The 18,782-nt window shown below is 37.6% G+C and overlaps 1 pseudogene; it reads right to left on the minus strand.

The window, feature by feature from the left end:
* Positions 1-13,921: 13,921 nt before the first annotated feature.
* Positions 13,922-14,570, minus strand: LOC125118706 (60S ribosomal protein L10a-like; annotated as a pseudogene).
* Positions 14,571-18,782: the final 4,212 nt, after the last annotated feature.

The following is an 18,782-nucleotide window of genomic DNA, read 5'->3' on the forward strand; positions in this document are numbered from 1 at the left end:
GAAACTGAAATAGCTTGAATAAGCAAGGCCAAGTAAGAAAGAGAATGTAGATGTGCAAAGTGCTCTAAAATCTGAATGGTCTGAATTGAGTGAATAAAAAATGACCAGTTCATTTTTCTAATTGTTATTTCCCCAATACAATTTTTTTTCTACTATACAGTATGGTGACCCAGTTACACATACCTATACACATTCTTTTATCTCACATTATCATGCTCCATCATAAGTGACTAGACATAGTTCCCAGTGCTACACAGCAAGATCTCATTGCTAATCCATTCCAAAGGCAACAGTTTGCATCCATTAATCCCAATCTTCCCATCCACCCCAGTCCCTCCCCTTCCCCCTTGGCAACCACAGGTGTATTCTCCAAGTCCATGATTTTCTTTTCTGTGGAAAGGTTCATTTGTGCCTTATGTTAGATTCCAGATATAAGTGATAATCATATGGTATTTGTCTTTCTCCTTATGACTTACTTCACTCAGGATGAGAGTCTCTGGTTCCATCCATGTTGCTGCAAATGGCATTATTTTGTCCTCTTTGTGGCTGAGTAGTATTCCATTGTGTATCTATACCACCTCTTCCTAATCCAATCATCTGTTGATGGACATTTGGGTTGTTTCCATGTCTTGGCTATTGGGAATAGTGCTGCAATGACCATGCGGGTGCACATGCCTTTTTTAAGGAATGTTTTGTCCGAATATATACCCAAGAGTGGAGTTGCTGGGTCATATGGTAGTTCTATGTATAGATTTCTAAGGTACCTCCATGCTGTCTTCCATAGTGGTTGTACCAGCTTCCATTCCCACCAACAGTGCAGGAGGGTTCCCTTTTCTCCACACCCCCTCCAACATCTGTTATTTGTGGACTTCTTAATGATGGCCATTCTGACTGGTGTGAGGTGGTATCTCATGGTAGTTTTGAGTTGCATTTCTCTAATAATCAGGGATGTTGAGCATTTTTTCATGTGCTTGTTGGCCATCTATACATCTTCCTTGGAAAAATGTCTATTCAGGTCTTTTGCCCATTTTTCAATTGGGTTGCTGGCTTTTTTGCTGTTGAGTTGTATGTTTGTATATTCTAGAGATTAACCCCTTGTCTGTTGCATCATTGGAAACTATTTTCTCCCATTCTGTAAGGTGTCTTTTTGGTTTCTTTTTGGTTCCCTTTGCTGTGCATAAGCTTGTCAGTTTGATGAGGTCCCACTGGTTTGTTTTTGCTCTTATTTCTGTTGCCTTTGGAGACTGACCTGAGAAAACATTTGTAAGGTGATGTCAGAGAATGTTTTGCCTGTGTTCTCCTCCAGGAGTTGGATGGTGTCTTGTCTTATGTTTAAGTCTTTAAGCCATTTTGAGTTTATTTTTGTGTGTGGTGTGAGGGTGTGTTCTGGTTTCACTGATTTACACCACTTGTGGAAAAGACTGTTTTCCCCATTTTATGTTCTTGCCTCCTTTGTCAAAGACTAAGTGACTATAGGTATCTGGGTTAATTTCTGGGTTCTCTATTCTGTTCCATTGTTCTGTCTGTCTGTTTTGGTACCAGTACCACACTGTCTTGATGACTGTGGCTTTGTAATAGTACCTGAAGTCTGGGAGAGTTATGCCTTCTACTTGGTTTTTGTTCCTCAGAATTCCTTTGGCAATTCTGGGAAAAATGTCCAGTTCTTAAGTTTAAGTTTCCACTAAATCAGAGAATACAGTTGAGTAAAAATAAAAATAACTATCATGGAGCTCTAAGTGGAAAAACTTCTACAAGCTTTCATTTTTCATTCACTAAAGCAACAATTAAACTGGTAGAAACTTTCAGAGTCAAACGTTTCAAACTCTACATTCTAACTAAAAGCTTACAACAATATAGAAAAATGCTAAATTAAAAAAAAGTAGCAGAGTTGCCTCTGTGGTGCAGCAATTAAGGACCTGATGTGTCTCTGCAATGGCACAGGTTTGATCCCCAGCCTGGTGCAGTGTGTTATGGATCTAGTGTTGTCACATCTGTAGCTCAGATTCAATCCCTGGCCCTGGAACTTCCATATGTTGTGGATATGACCATTATTTTTTTTTTTTTAAAAGGAAGAAGCTACTAATCTCAATAAGAGAGCATTTTGGCATTATAGCTAATCTGCTACCATTCCCCACTCCCTAGCTTAGACATGGTCATGGGATGAAAGCCTGCATTCCTGGTTCAGATTGTTCATGCAGGGAAGGCAGTACATATGGTACTCTTTTATGAGAAGATCAGTCAGGTATAGCCACAATTGGGGACACAGGAGAAATGCAAGAAAACATAGTTCATCATACTCATAGGTATTAGAATGACAAAAATCACTGCATGCCATGAGGGGGGATAATGGGGAGGCACTGAGGGAATGCTCTCAACCAAGCAGTTGGGGAGCTAAGAAAAAGAATGGGGACCCATGGAAAGGTGCTTCTATTGAGGGTCAAGATGGGGGAAACAAGTAATAGTCACAAAAGAATTTTACTGGTCTATTTGAATGACACTAGATCACAATCAGGGGAGGACATAAAGAAGAACTTGTGGCATGGGACAGTCTTACACACTGTGCACCTTGTTACCTAGGCAGTGTATCTGTGGAGATGTTGAGGAGGCAGGAGAATATGAAGCTTTAAAATTTGTAATAAAATATGTGTACATCCTATTGGTTCTGTTTCTTTGGAGAAACCTAACACACTGTCTTGACAAAAATAACTTAAAACAGCCACTAAACAAACATATAATGCACAAAAAGCAGCAAAAACAAACACCAGACAGAATAATATGATTTATGAAGTTAACACACTATCATGTTAATAATTACATTTTTAAAAAATAATGAGATATTCAATGAAACAAACTTTGGCCCATTCTCAAGGAAAAAAAAATATAAACTATGCCTGAGGAAGCCAGCCACTAGACTTACTAGACAAATATTTAATCAGCTATTCTAATAAATATGTTCAAAGAACTGTAAGAAATCATGGAAAGCATGTATAAGGAAAAAGACAATATCAATAACAAGATATAAAAGAGAACCAAATGGGGACTCTGGAGTTGAAGTGTACAATAACTAAAATAAAGAAATTCACTAGATTGTGCCAACAGACATTTGATCGGGCAGAAGAAAGAATCACTGAACTTGAAGAGACCAAACAAGATGTAGTCCAAGGAGCAGAAAAGAAAAAGAATGAAAAAAAAATAGAACCTAAACATATTTGTGGGACACCATCAAGCATAGCAATATGCATGTAATGGTATTTGCAGGATGATAGTAGAAGCAAGGGCTAGAAAGATTATTTAAGGAAATAATGGCCAAAACCTTCCACATTGAATCTATACATAAATCTATACATTCAAGAAGCTCAAAAACCTCAAAAGATAAATACAAAGATATTCACACTGAGACACATTATAGTCAAACAGTTGAAAGACAAAGAAGAAAATCTTGAAATCAGCAAGAAAGAAGAGACTCATTATAGATAAGGGATCCTCAATAATATTAACAACCAATTTCTCATCAAAAAATATGGAAGCAACAAAGCAGTAGGATGGCATTTTAAAGTTTCAAAATAAAAACAATAACGGCAACCCTGCCAACCAACAATTATAGATACGGAAAATTTATCCTTCAAAAATTAAGAGATATTATGACATTTCCATATAAACAAAAACTGAAGGAGTTTGTTTCTAGTAGATCTGTCTTTCAAGAAATCCTAAAGGGAATTCATCAAGCTTAAATGAAAGGAGACCAGACATTAACTTAAAGCCACAGGAAGAAATAAAAACTCTAATAGAGGTAAATTTACAGGTAAATATAAAAGCCAGTGTTATTATATTTTTGGTTTGTAAGATCACTTTATTTTTCCTATATGATTTAAAATGCAAACCCATAAAACAATATTATAAATCTGAATAGGAACACACTGTATAAAGATTTAATTTGTGGCAAAAACAACAGGAAGAGGGAAAAGCTGTATAGGAGCAGAGTTTTGTATATTACTGCAGCTAAATTGGCATTAATACAAACTGGATTGTTATAAATTAAAAATGTTAAATGTAATCCCCAGAGTAACCAATGTACCTATGAAATATATAGAAAATTAAATGAAAAGAAAATCAAAACAGTATACTGGAAATATCAGCTGAACACAAAAGAAGGCAGTAATGGAGCAATTAATGAACAAAAATATCCAAGATAAATAGAAAATAAATAGCAAAATGGTAGATGTAGTCCTTCCTTACCACTAATTATTCTAATGTGAATGGATCAAAAACATCCTATGAAAGTTAGAGATCAGTAAATAGCTAAAGAAACAAGATCCAAGTATATACTGTCTATAAGAGTCTCACTTTACATATAAAAGCACATATAGATTGAAGGTAAAGAATGCAAAGAGACAGTCAATGGAAATAGTAACTAAAAGAGAGCTGTGGTATCTTTACTAGTATCAGACAAAATAGAAAACAGACATTGAGATAAAAATTGTTACAAGAGACAAAAATGAAATTATATATTGATAAAAAGTTGCTCCATGAAGATGATAAAATAATTATAAGCTATATGCACTCAATAACAAAGCCTATCAATATATATGAAGTTAAATTTACAAAATTGAATGGAGAAATATAAAATTAAACAATACTATTTGGATAATTCAATACCCACTTTCAATAATGGATATAAGAACTAGACAGAAGATCACTAAGTAAATAGAGGACTTGACCAACACTATATATCAACTAGACCTAATGGATTTATAAATGTACTCCCTCTTACCCCCCCCAAACATCAGAATATATGTTCTTCAAAAATGTACATGGGGGAAGTTCTCATCATGTCTCAGAGGACACAAATCTGACTAGTATCCATGAGGACGCAGGTTCGATCCCTGGCTTGTTCAGTGGGTTGAGGATACAGTGTTGCCATGAGCTGTGGTGTAAGTCGCAGACCTGGCTTAGATCTGGCATTGCTGTGGCTGTGGAGTAGGCCAGCAGCTGCAGCTCTGCTTAGACCCCTAGCCTGAGAACCTCCATATGCTGCCAGTGTGGCGCTAAGACAAAAATGTACATGGAACTTTTTCAGTGATATAAAACTCAAATGTTTCATATGTTTCATAGTTAAAACTGAAAACAAATTTCAACAAAATTAAAGGCAGTGGAGTCATACACAGCATTTTCTCTGACCACAATTGATTGGAACTAGCAAGTAATAACAGAAGAAAATTTAAAAATATATGGAAATCAAACTATCAAATAACAAATTGATCAAAGAAGTAAACATAAGAGGAATTATAAAACATTCTGCAAGAAATGAAAACAAAAGCACAACACACCAAAACTTATGGGATGCATCAAAATCAATGCTCAGAATAATACTTATAGCTTTAAATGCCTACATTAAGAAGGAAGAAAAATCTCAAATCAATAACCTAACTTTACAGCTTAAGTAACCAGAAAATTAAGAGCAAACTAACTCAAACCTAGCAGAAGGGAGGAAATAATGAAAATTATTGTGAGATAAAACAGGGAACAGAAAAACAATAGAAAAAAATCAAACTATAAATGTAATAAAAATCATTGAGTTAAAAAAATAAAAAAATCAACAAAACCAGAAGCACTTTTTAAAGCAGTACCTGAATTTTTTAATATTTAGCTAGATTAACTATAAGAGAGAAGACTCAAATTACTAAAATCAGAAATTTACAGATTGCAATCAAATTTACAGAAATAGAGGATTGTAAGAGAACAATGTCAACATAGTTTGTAAGCCAACAAATTAGAAAAATAAATGAAATGTAAAAATTCCTAGAAATACACAAACTACCAATTTTATTCACAAATATATATATAAAACAGAAAGAGACCCACAGATATAGGAAACTAATGATTACCAGTGAGGTGAGGGAAGGAGGAGGGGCAAGACAGCAGAATGGGATTAAGAGATACAAACAACTATGTATAATATGTATAAAATAAATTAAATAAGCAACAAGAATATATTTGTAAAGCACAGGGAAATATAGCCATTATTTTGTAGTAACTTTAAATAGAATATATTCTATAAAAAACTGAACTGCTATGTTGTGCACGTGAAACTAATATAATGTTGTAAGTCAACTACACTTCAATTAAAAATAATAAAAACACAAGTAAATGTAATAAGGAGCACAATAGAGGAATAGAAGCTATATATATAAAAGATAGAAATCTTGATGCTCAAAAATACAAACTTAAATGAACCATTTCACTGCAAGGACATAGCAGTAGTATAGAAACTGTGAAAGAAAAATTATTGAACTTTACCCCAGTCAATAAAAACTATCCAAATTAAAGCACACACAAAAAGGAATGAAAATAAATTATCACATCCTCAGTAAAATGTGAGACAATACCAATCAATCTGATATACATGCAACTGTCCCTAAGGAAAAGGGAATAATGATAATACTAAAATGATAACAATAACAATAATTTGTTTATAAGATATATGAGAGTAAAATGAATTAAAAATTGGACAAAGGAAATTTTAGAATATTACAAGTGGTACACTCTTACTTGATGGCAAACTGTGATAAATTCAAGATGAATATTGTAAAGCCTAAAATGATAAATGATGAGATAAAAATAATGCAATGGAGGAAATAAATTAAATTCTAAAAACACACAATTAAAGAGGAAACAGGAAAGGAAGGAAATAAATAAAGGAAAATGTGGTCAAAAATAAATAAGACAGTAGGCTTAAAACCAACATTTCAACATTTAAATGATGCTGTTAATGTAAATGGTCTGTAAATATATGGTCCTAAATGCATATGGTAAACAAAAAGCACACTAATTTTAAAGGCAAAGATTCTTTTAAAAATAAAAAGATCAAAAATATACAGCATAAGGAGTTCCTCTCGTGGCACAGCGGAGATGAATCCAACTAGGAACCATCAGGTTTTAGGTTCAATCCCTGGCCTCAGTCAGTGGTTTAAGGATCCGATGTTGCCATGAGCTGTGGTGTAGGTTGCAGACTCGGCTCGGATCTGGCATTGCTGTGGCTGTGGTGTAGGCCAGTGGTTGCAGTTCTGGTTGGACCCCTAGCCTGGGAACCTCCATACGCCACGGGTGTGGCCCTAAAAAGATAAAAGACTGAAAAAAGAAATACAGCATGAAAATACTGATCTATTAATTACAAGATAGAAGAAATGGTTATAGGAATTAAACTTCAGTGTAAAGGATATTAACAAAAAGGGACATTTCATAATGATCAAGTGAGTGAGTCGTTGAAATGGTATTTAAAAAACTTAAAGTTTAAATGTGCTTAATAACAGAGTTTAAAGTTAACACAGAGTACGTTGACAGAATGGAAAGACCAGTCCACATTTACACTTAGAAATGTCAATATTACCCTCAGGGTAATTGAAAACATTGACAAAATAATTTACATAAAATTACAGAAGTGTACAACACTATCAAGAACATGACCTAATTCAAATTTATAAAACATTCTCTCCAACAATATACAAAAAATTATTTTCAAGTGTGTATGAAACATTGCCCAAGACAGACAACAAGCAACACCATAAACATAGTGTGAATGACTATAAAGGTATGTGTGACTTTTGGCATATATTATTTTGAATTCTAAAGATCTAAAATTCTTACTATATGAATTAACTACTTTTTGCCTATGAAATTTCAAACAAACAAAGCCTGTTTCCTCTGGGCAAAAAACTTATAAATAGAAAGTACAGAGGGGACGTAATGGGGATATGCACAGTCAATAGAAGCAGTGGGTCATTGTGCCCAGAGCATCAGCGATGGTAGAAACTAGGCTGGTACACTCCATCCCCTACCCCACACATGGCACCTACTCCACTACCAGCTTTACCTGCAGGCTTGGTATCTCTTGGTCCTCCACCACCAGCCAAAGGTGACCTAGCACACAAGTCAAGTCTCCCAACCCTACACACACTGGTGGAGAAACACCTAAACCCAGCATCTCTCAGGCTTCTAACGCATGGCAGTTGGGTAACCAGTTCTGGATCTCAGTCTTCTACCAACTGGCAGACACTGCTGCCTCCACATTCCATCCTACAACAAAACCTGATCCAGGAAGGTGCTTCCCTTCCCTAGCAGCACAGGCAGAAAGAGTGGTTACTCATTGATACTAGGTTGCTGAAAGACACATCAGGGGAAACACCCATCATCCACATGATTCTAGCACTCCCCAAAGCTCACCTGTTCTGCAGACTCTCAAGACTAGGCAGTATCAGTCTGGATTCAGGCAACCTGAAGAAGAGCTGAGGCACCGGGGGTAGGTCAGACATCCCTTTATTGGCTTCACATGCAGCAGCAGGAGCGCCGAAAGTCTCATTTGCCTTTTACACTGGGTATAGAACAAAGCAGACAATTTGCCAAAATGTTAACATAAGAAGTGGTTGTCATCCTATTCCACTGTGCATGCACACATATAACAACTACCATATAGTAGTTGCTGCTTCATTCCTCACCAGAACGACATGGCAGCTAGGAAGAAAGAGCTTGAGTTACTCCATTTTCCCCACACTCCAACCCTCTCAGGGCTTTTCGCCTTACAATTTATGCATCAATTCTTCCCTGAGGTCCCTTGGTGGGGAGTGAGGAGCATTGTATCCATAGGCTGCAGCAGCAATAAACAGTATAACATACTACCAGGAAACATGCTATTCCCCCTAAGGTGATCAAAGCAGTGCTCTGTCAGCTGGCATTTAGAGAGGCCCACCATTCCTGTAAAAGGATCTCCCATTAGTGTTCCAGTAGCTAATGTTTTTGTAGCTAAGGCATTCAAGGCTCAGCTAATATTGGAGTGGTCGTCTGGTATACACACGTAGCATTCCAAGTCAATCATAGTGCATACCCCACCTTCTGATGCTGTTAACATACCCAGGGCCGTTCTAGTCTGTAAGGCCACTTTCCATAATTGATACACTTCATCATTAAGGAGCCCTACGGCCTTGTGTGTAGCCTTAGATGCCTGGGCCCTATGCAAGGTTAGGGCAGTTACCTCTACTTCTGTCACAATGGTGGCTCTTTGTGGTGCAAAGAGCTAGCAGGTAATACCACCATGGGGTTTGCTTTACCCGGTGTTGGCCTCTGAATGCTCCCCAATTACTAGGTCACTCCTGCAGGTGGATCAGCCTATCCAATTGCCTGGTAAGTACAACCAGCTGTAATGAGCACAGACCCAGAGGCTACTCCAGAGGGGGCAGGAGAAGCAGGGGTTCTGTTTATTTCCACAGGTCAAATTATTTCTTCTCATAACCTCCCAAGTTGGCTCATTTATACAGAGGGCTTTGGGGACTCATCCAATTACTGTTCCCATGCCTTGTTTTTCAATACAATAAGGGCTTTTTATAGTCAACAGTTTGGGCGGTAAGTCATCCCAACCCATTCCATACAGAGTACCCAAGCCAAGGGCATGTATGATTCACTTGCTCCCTCAGTAGAGCAAACACCTTGGCCTTCATGTCATTCCACTGTGAGGTGACATTGCCAATGTTCCAGTTTTGTAGCCAGGTCCAGGTCTCTACCATGGCTAATCTAACTTCCCATAGTATCCACATAGACATGTCGGTGGGCAATTCAGTACACACCCAACAGACCAAGAGATTCACAACACATACGTGTGAGCCCAAACTGCTAGTGTGTTGGTGCACACCAACCTAAGGGTGGAAAGACAGGGAAATCAGCAGTACAAGATTTGGCAAATCCTGCCCTTCTGGCAAGATACATGCCAATTTTATGTCTGAAGATAGTACCATGGCAGGCAGAGAAGGCCATCTTGGCCTAGAATACCACACCTTCTTTACTAGCAGAGAAACGTCATTTAGCTCCATATTTAACAGTAATGAGGAGCTCATTATTGGCCATAAGGTTAGCACAAATGTCCCCTTTGGTATAACCTTGTGCTCCACACCATGGTGATACATGACCTGTACTTGTGTAAGCCACTGCCCCATCACAATTGGCACAATTTGCAGTTCAGCTTCTAGGCTGCGTCCCCATGGTGCAAGCAAGGCCCCCTACTTCATATGGGGTGCCTGTATTGTCCAGGGCCATGTCCATGAGCAGTATGAGTAGTATGTCTGCAGTCTGAATTTGTAATTAGATTGGAGCCACAGCTCAATGTAATATATGTCTCCCCAGGGGCCAGATCACCTTTTTTACTTTTTTTATTTAACATCCAAAACACATCCCATAGCTGCTGGGTCTATCTGGCAAGGGTTGATGTTGCAGAGGTTTCTTGCAGTCCCTGTTTTAAAAGGCTATAGTACTGCTCAATTATTCCTATTGTTTTGGGATTGTAGGGTTCATGGAAAATCCATTGTACACCCATGTTTTTTGTCCACTGTTGCACCTGTGAGCCTGTAAAATGGATGCTTTGGTCACTTTTTATCAGTAGAGGGCACCTGTATGTGCCACATGATTTCACATGTGTCAACAAAAGGAACACCGCCTTTTTTAAATCTGGAAGAAAATCACTCGTTAACAAAATGTCATCAATATATCAATAATAATGACATTTATGGACTGCCATTGGTTTATCTTATTTGGCCAGGTCTTTGGCCACCAGGCCATGACACAGCATAGGACTATGTAGATATCCTTGTAGTAAAATGGCAAATGTCCACTGTTGGCTTTCCAAGGTAAATGCAAACTGATCTTGACTCTCAGGGGCTACGTTAATTGAAAATAATGTATTGCCTAAATTGGCCACAAGATGATAGGTACCCAATTTACGACTCAAACTATTCATAAAGTCGGCTACTAGGGGCACAGCAGGATGCAAAGGAGACACAACTTTATTTAGCTCATGAGAGTCCACTGTTATTTGCCAGGTGCCATCTGGTTTTCATACCAGCCACACAGGTGAGTTTCAGGGGCACTGAGCTGCCCATATATTACTCACCTTTTTTAGTTCGGTTATGGTCGCCATAATTTCCTCATTACCTCCAGGGAGACAATATTGTTTTCTGGTGGTAACCTGTCACGGAATGGGTAGCTGTACAGGGGCATGTTTAGCAAGTCATCTCACCATTATTTTCATTAAGCACACCTGGAGGTGAAATTCCCCACTGTAATTTGTAACCATAGCTCTTGGAGTACATATATTCCTAAAATATATTCTGGGATTGGGGACAAATAAACCTTATATTTTCTCGGTGGCAACTGTCTAGTTCCTAAAGATAACTTTATAGCCCAGGCCTTAATGTGTGGCCACCATATCTACCTACATACAATATGGGGCCTTGGAATTTTTTCAGGCTTGCCACATAGGTACGTACACTCAGTTCCAGTATCAACCAGGGCTAGTACTTATACATTTGTTGAGGACAAATGTATAGCTAACTCCATATGTGGCCTTTGGTCCCCACTTGTCTTTTGTAAATGTGTACCTCGGCATTCATCCTATTCAAAGGCAAAAAGGGCATCCTCCCTCCGAAGGGCGACAAACACCAAATGGTCCTAGAGCGCATGGCTCTCATCTGTCTTCTTGACTCTTTAATTCCTTCTTTGGGTGTGGCCCTGCACCTCACGACAATGAACTTCTGATCTCCCTGAAGCTGCTGCCATAATTCTAATAAATACACATTAGGCTTGCTATCTATCTTGGCTTGATCTACCTCTGCCCCCAAGAGGTCTGTCCACATTTTGGTGTGGGTAACTCTCATGGGCTTGTTGTTTCCTTTAAGGGGGTCCCAGGCTTGTTTTGCAACTGCACAAACCCTTCTCTCTGGTGTCAGCTCTCAGCCTCACCCAGACTTGCCACCATTGTAGTTATGTCATTAGTCCTTCACCCCACATATAGAGCCAAAATGGCCATTAAAGACCCAAAGGGGGCATTTTGCAGCATGAGGCCCCAAATTCCTGCTGTAAAACATTCTTCATCAGGCCCATGAGCATTAGGATTAAACATAGCTTGTCACATTCCTAATTTTTGTAACATTTGTACCAGTTTGGTATATGTATGCCACTTACAGTTTTAGGTATATCTCATTGTCCCATACAGTCCACACAGCTGCCATTATCCAATTCTACAAGAAATGGTTACCTTGGCCATGTTGTCAACTGTTTTGCAGTCACTGTTCCAATGAGGGACACATGGTCACTAAAGGTAACTTTTCCATTTCCTGGGCAGAACAAATAATACAATCCACCCCTAAATCCCATTAACCTTAGTTACCAGGCAGCCAGTTATTGTCTGGCCACTGCCACAACCGTTAGACCAGGTCTACCAGTTCTGCCTGAGTGTATAGGCAATAAGCAGTGAACTCTATCAACTGTGGGAGCCCAGCAACATGGCCCCCTGGGAACATTGGCTGCTGTTGTTTTATCTTCTGGGTCACAACTGGATGTGCCCACAAGGGCAAGGTATGATCTTCCTCTTTCTTGTCCAAAGGTCCTCTCATCTCAATGTAGGTATACTGATCCTCCTGGGGTTGGTACCCTTCCTGTCGAGCACCCAAACATTCATGGAGGGCTGCCATGCTGTCCTGTAATTCTCATACTTTGTTGCACTCACACAGCATAGCCTCAGTCTCTGACAGCAGAGCTGTAAGGAAGATCCAGCCTACAACCCCAGACTCCACAAGGGTGCTATGCTTTTCCAAGGCCTCCCTTACCACACGCAGGGCTTTCTCTATCTTCACAGGGGACCCCATCCACCTCAGTCCATTCCTGGGAGGATGCCCAGGAAGAGAGGAGGCTTGCCACCAAGTACCACATACTCAAGGCCACCCACTCCTCGACCCCTCCCAAAGGGGCTGAAGGCTCCACACCTGGCTGCTGTGAATCCTGCTGATGACACCAATTATTGTGCAGTCTACCAAGACCAGGCAGGTTCGATCTGGAATCAGGTGACCTAAAGAAGAGCTGAGGCACTGTGGGTAGGTAAGACATCCCTTTACTGGCTTCACAAGCTGCAGCAGTGGTGTGGAAAGTTATACTGGTGCAGAACAAATCCAAGAGTTTGCCAAAATGTTACATAAGAGGGGGTCGTCATGCTATTTGACTGTACATGCACATGTATAACTATCATTATATAATATTGATGCACCAGAACGATATGGCAGCTAGGCGGAAAGAGCCTGAGTTACTCCATTTTCCCCACATCACCTAATATCACACAGTCACACAAATAAGTGCCTTCCACCACCACAGGGATACCAACAGGGATGTAGTACAAACTCAAGTGGAATCAAAAGAATGAAGCAAACTAGGATAGCACTGCACAGACTTAGAAAACTGAAGTGTCCTTGATACCTTGGTCCACAAAAGCAGACCATGACCTACATTCTAAACTTAAACAGGATGACTCCCTGCTAAACTAAAAGGTTTAAATAGGATCAAGAGTCTCCTATACATAAAATGTCCTGGATACATTTGATAACCACATATCACACCAAGAACACTCTGCTGCTTTCAACATCACCTATGTTTTTGATATTTGCTCAAATGTACTGTTTTCCAGTGAACTTGTAAGTTAAGCTGAATTTTCAACTCCAGAATCTGTATCTCTTTAATGATCTTCTCAATTTTGCAACACATTGGTCTCATATCCTTCTTTAGTTCTTCAGACATGATTTCTTTTAGATCTTTGGATACATTTACAATAGATTATTTGAATTATTTCTCTAAAATGTCAAACATCTAGGATTCTTCAAGGACTCTGTTGATCTTCTAGTTTCTACTGATTGCTTTTGTTATTTGTGTATGACTTTTATTCTTGTTTCTTTTCAGTCATAATTTTTTGTTGAAAACCAGGAATTTTGAATATTATAATGTAACAACTCTGGAAGTCAGATTCTCTCTTCTATCCAGGATTTGCTTTTGTTGCTATTTGTTGTTGTTGTTTTAATGGTGGCAGAATAGTTTATTAAGTTGTGCCTTAGTATAAGCACTAGGGCTTGCCCATGGTGGTCTTAATGTACAAAGCCCAGATGTGTTGCCAATTTTTCCTGAGGAATGGCACCAGGAAGTTGACAGCTAAGTGGATGTTGTACAGAAGCTCATCATCTTCACATGGCCAACAGCCACTGCCAAATACAGCAACTTATTCATCTGGAACTTGATAGTGGACTTTACTTCATCAACTTTGGCCACCATGTTCTCATTGTGGGTCAGCAAGGAAGGCAACTTGCCACCCTTACTTAGGCCTGAGCCCAGGATTCATGGGATCTGCTTGATTAGAGACCCTGAAGCCAAAAAAGGCATCATACTTCTCAGCCAGCTTCTTGACCAGTTTCTTATTCTTATTGAGTTTCTTCAGGGCCTCCATGTTCATGTGCAGGTATTCTACAGCCTTGTCCTTATCACAATGCTGCTGGTCTCCCAGAACACACACAGAGAACTTCGGGCAGGGAGTAGACTGGAGCCCAAGAAGCATATGGTGGAAGAATGGTGACCAAGAAGCATTTGGTCTTCTGAGGGTCATAGTCCTTCAGGTTTATCTGAAGCTCCACCATCTCCAAAAACCTCCTGCACTGGTTTCCATGCATGACTTCCTATACCACCTCATAGAGGGTGTTGCAGGAGACTTTGCTGCTCATGGTATAGACAAATCAAACAATAACAAATATTTGAGAATGAGGTCCATTTTTCTCCTTCCAGTACTGTGAATGTGTGTTATTTTCAATGCTACTTCTGAGATGGGAGTTAAGGATCAGATCAGTGTAAGTTAAAATTCTCCAAAGCTCACTATTGTTACTGATACTCAGCCATTTTTCTAAAAAATTGGTTGCTGTAAGCTGTTGGGTTGCTGAAAGATTTTGGTCAATTCCTGAAACAATTAATTCTGATTGTTTGCTTTTTAAAATTGCTCTTATGGATCAGAAGAATTTCAGAGTTCCTTACTCTGCCATTTTCTCTGATATCTCCATATAACATTCTTAAAAATGCGTTGTTATAGAAATGGCTAAGTTAGCAGGTGGTAAGGTAGGCTAGAGGAAGTGTGTTTCTGTGTGTGTGTGTTTAGTTGTTAAAGGGCAAATATCAGGGATACTTTTGTTCATGGAAATGTTCTGTATTTATTGTGATGGTATATACATGAAAAAAACATAAGCCTAAACATGAATACACATTGAATATAAGTAAAAAAAGAAAATCTGAACAAGATAGGTGAATTGTACTTATGTCAATATACTGGCCATGATATTGTACCATAGTTTTGGAAGATGTTATCAATGAGCAGAACTGGGTAAAGTGTGCCTCTAAGTTTTATTTCTCACAACTGTGTGAGAATATACAATTACCTAAAAAATGTTAAAAGTTTAAGTATATAAACTAATAAGGGTATTGAGTTGTTAGAAGGATAAAAAGATAGTTTTCTGAGGAAATTAGATTCCATCTGTTTTGAAAATGGCTAAATAAGTACATTGGTTGTATCTATGTTGTCCAATACTTCAACTTTTCAGTACATACAGTGGATAATTTTATAAGTGGGCAGATGAAAATATATCAATAATGAACTCTTTTTTGGTGTGTGATTATTCATTCACTTTGCATAGAACTTTTAATATAAAAATATATAGGAAGAAAATAAACTATACAATAAAGGTAAAAAGAAAAAATAGCTGTTACCAAAATTCTGTGATACAAATATAGTGTCCTAAATTGGTCAACAGGAAGAACAAGCACTGAAATAATTTAATGGTTTTACTTTAGTAATGTATTTTAAATTCATTTAAATATTATTCACTTATGATTGGCTATTTCCAATTCATATTTGGGCTTCAGTACTAGGATGTGTTCTTATGTCTCAAGTGAAGAGCCCCACATATCCTGTTGATAAACAATGTTCTTAGTCCTGTGGTTTCTGCTTATAGCTTTACTATTATTTTACTGCATAATTTCTACTAGTCATTACAAATGTTCTTGCAAATTTCTTTTGAAAGTATGCTTTTATTAGTTTGAAAGTTTTCTATCCCTTGCTGTGTGAATACGACTCTTGCTGTGATTAAATGAGGAACAAAAAGTCACTCACGGCAGGTCTGGTGGCATTCAGTACCCTTTCATGCAGAGTAAATGGGACTGGTGGGCTTTCTACTGAACATTATTTCTGGGACTCTTCAGAAAGAAGTAGACTGTGTGAACCCTACACAGATGGGCTCTTATGCCTTTTCAGAAAATCAAGAAAGAGAATTATTTTTTCCTTTGGTTGACAAAGTTGAATAGCTCCAGATTATTAACATTAGTCACTTTTACAGCTGTCCCAGTTTCCTCTGTGTGTACTCAGGCACGGATATTTCTTTCTTATTTTTTTTTTTCTGTTATACCTTACGCTGAACCAAAGCAAGCAGAAAATTTATAGGAAAACTACTTGTAAGAGGACAAGACCAGAAATAGACAGTGGATTACAAGAATGACAAGATCTCACGGGATAGGAATTTCTCTCTCTCTCTGTCTCTCTCAAGCGTGTGTGCAGACTCACTGCTGTGTGCATGTGTCTGTGTCTGCCAGTGTAGTCCTATATGTGACTGAATGTTTACTAGTTGTGTTTTTAAAACAAAAAGGAAATGAAATAGAGAAAAGTGGAAAAACTAGTTCATTGTGACAACAAATTTTAAAGGATCACTATAGAGTCATATGTATTTTCCTGGTCTGGGTTGTATACACTATGGTACGATATTTTCCTGTCACAATAGATCCAATTGACAGTTGAGGAAGGCCATATAGTCTTGGGCACATTTTAGAGACAAAACAAAGTGAAGCAGTCAAACAAGATATTTTTGTACAGTAGAGATAATACAATTTATCAAATGAATTGCTTTAGATATATTAACATTCATGTTTACCTAATTCTTAACTAGTTTTTCAAAACTGTCATATCAGTTATCTGTTCTAAAATTGTTTCTAAATATACAAAATGTTCTAAGTAAAAATTTTTTTAAAAACTAAGAAAATTTAATTAAAACTAAATGTGTAAAACACATCACTGAAGTTATAGGCTAAAATCCAATAGGCTTAAAAAGGGCTAAATACATTAATCAATGATATTTTTATGGTTAGGAAACAAAAATATCTGGCATTTATTTTTGATCTTTGAATATAATGTCATAACTAGCAACCTTGCTGTTCTAAAGATAGTTCTTTATTATCCATGCTAAGGGATAAAATAAGGAATGAAAAGGTGTATGTTGGTGAAGTAGTCTTTGTGGTAGAATGAACTATTATTCACTATCACTTCTTCCATCCTTGTTCTTGCCAAGTTTCTCTGCCCTACTGAGTTTGGTCATGGACATGCCACATTTGTTACATGTGAACAGAAGCTTTAAATGCAAATGTGGCTTATAGCTTTCTTTCTTTCAATCATTAAAAACATGGCCCTCAATCATTAGAACAGTTTGTCCAAGATAATGAATACATGACTTTAACATAGATTTCTGAATGGAAAGTCATGAAGACACATGTTTAGACAAGCCTAACTGAGCCCAGCACATACTGGCCTAGTAGAGTCTAATAAGGTCAACATATACAAATAAAACTCAAGAGAGCTCAAGAGAGTTACAAGGAATCTTAGCCCTAAAGTAACATAAGTAAGAAATGCATATTTGTTTGTTTTAAGCCTCTAATAACATATCAATATGATCCTGTAACACTATTTTATATATATTTTTAAATAGCACAGCTTATAGGATCAGTTCAGTCAGACTGGCTCTCTGATATAATCAACTATTATATTACTGATCATCAAAATGGAAGAAAACCTGTAGCTGATATCCTTATAAAAATTTTGTCACACCACACTTAGATTAATACTAGGAAATTAATGAGTGATATAATCACAGTTAATAATGACAGCACTTTGGGACATACTTGTAATCCATAAACTTGATTATAAATAAAATTTGATAGAATATGAAAAACAAATTCACGAAAAAAGCCTTAATTTGTTCTTCACTGTGAAGTGCAGATTAGGACACATGTAATCAATGCAGAAGACATGCACCTCTTAAGGAGTTAGAAACAAAGTTATTTCATTTCTAACAATTTCTCAAGATTGATTACTCAAATAATCACAATTAATACAACTGTTTATCATTACAGTGAGGCACTCAGTTTTTATAAAAAGGCATTCTTAGCATCTTTATTTTAAAATATATGCAATTATTATAATTTTTATCTCTTTTCTTACATCTTTAGTACATGCCATGCACTATGTTCAGAAACAGTTATAAATAAAAAGCATTAAAGCATAAACACTGGGGGAACAAACAAGGAAACTACAATGATGATAAAAAGGTCAATGTTTAGAAAGGTTGCTAAAGACTAGCTGAATGGAAACTTGGCAAGTGACTGTGCCCAGAATCACAATGCTAATCTCTATCAGTGTGTAGCATTCCCAGGACTTCTAAAAGTTACAGATGAATGTATTCTCAGTAAGCAGTAGAAAGCCTATCAGGTTACCTGAAACCTCCCAGTACCATGTAACAATAACCCTTATTTTGGAATTTACTTTTTTAATCTGTCCCATACTGCTTCCAAAGGTTGGCTTTGCATTCATTTATTTTTAAAAAAAACTGAATCCAACAGCGATTGCATCCAATGCTGACTGTTAAAAGATAATTCTGCTTAAATGCACAGTGATAGGCTGAGATATGCAACTCTTATTAGTGATACTGGCCACATACTGATGAACTTCTATTTCAAAACTACATTTAGAGTATCATTTACACTGAAGGAAACTGTTTTATCTCTAAAGCAAACAGGTGGAAAAATCCAAACCAAATCACAAAATCATACAAAAGAAAATAAATGTTAAT

Source organism: Phacochoerus africanus, chromosome X (genome assembly GCF_016906955.1).
Source record: "Phacochoerus africanus isolate WHEZ1 chromosome X, ROS_Pafr_v1, whole genome shotgun sequence".
Taxonomy (NCBI): Eukaryota; Metazoa; Chordata; class Mammalia; order Artiodactyla; family Suidae; genus Phacochoerus; species Phacochoerus africanus.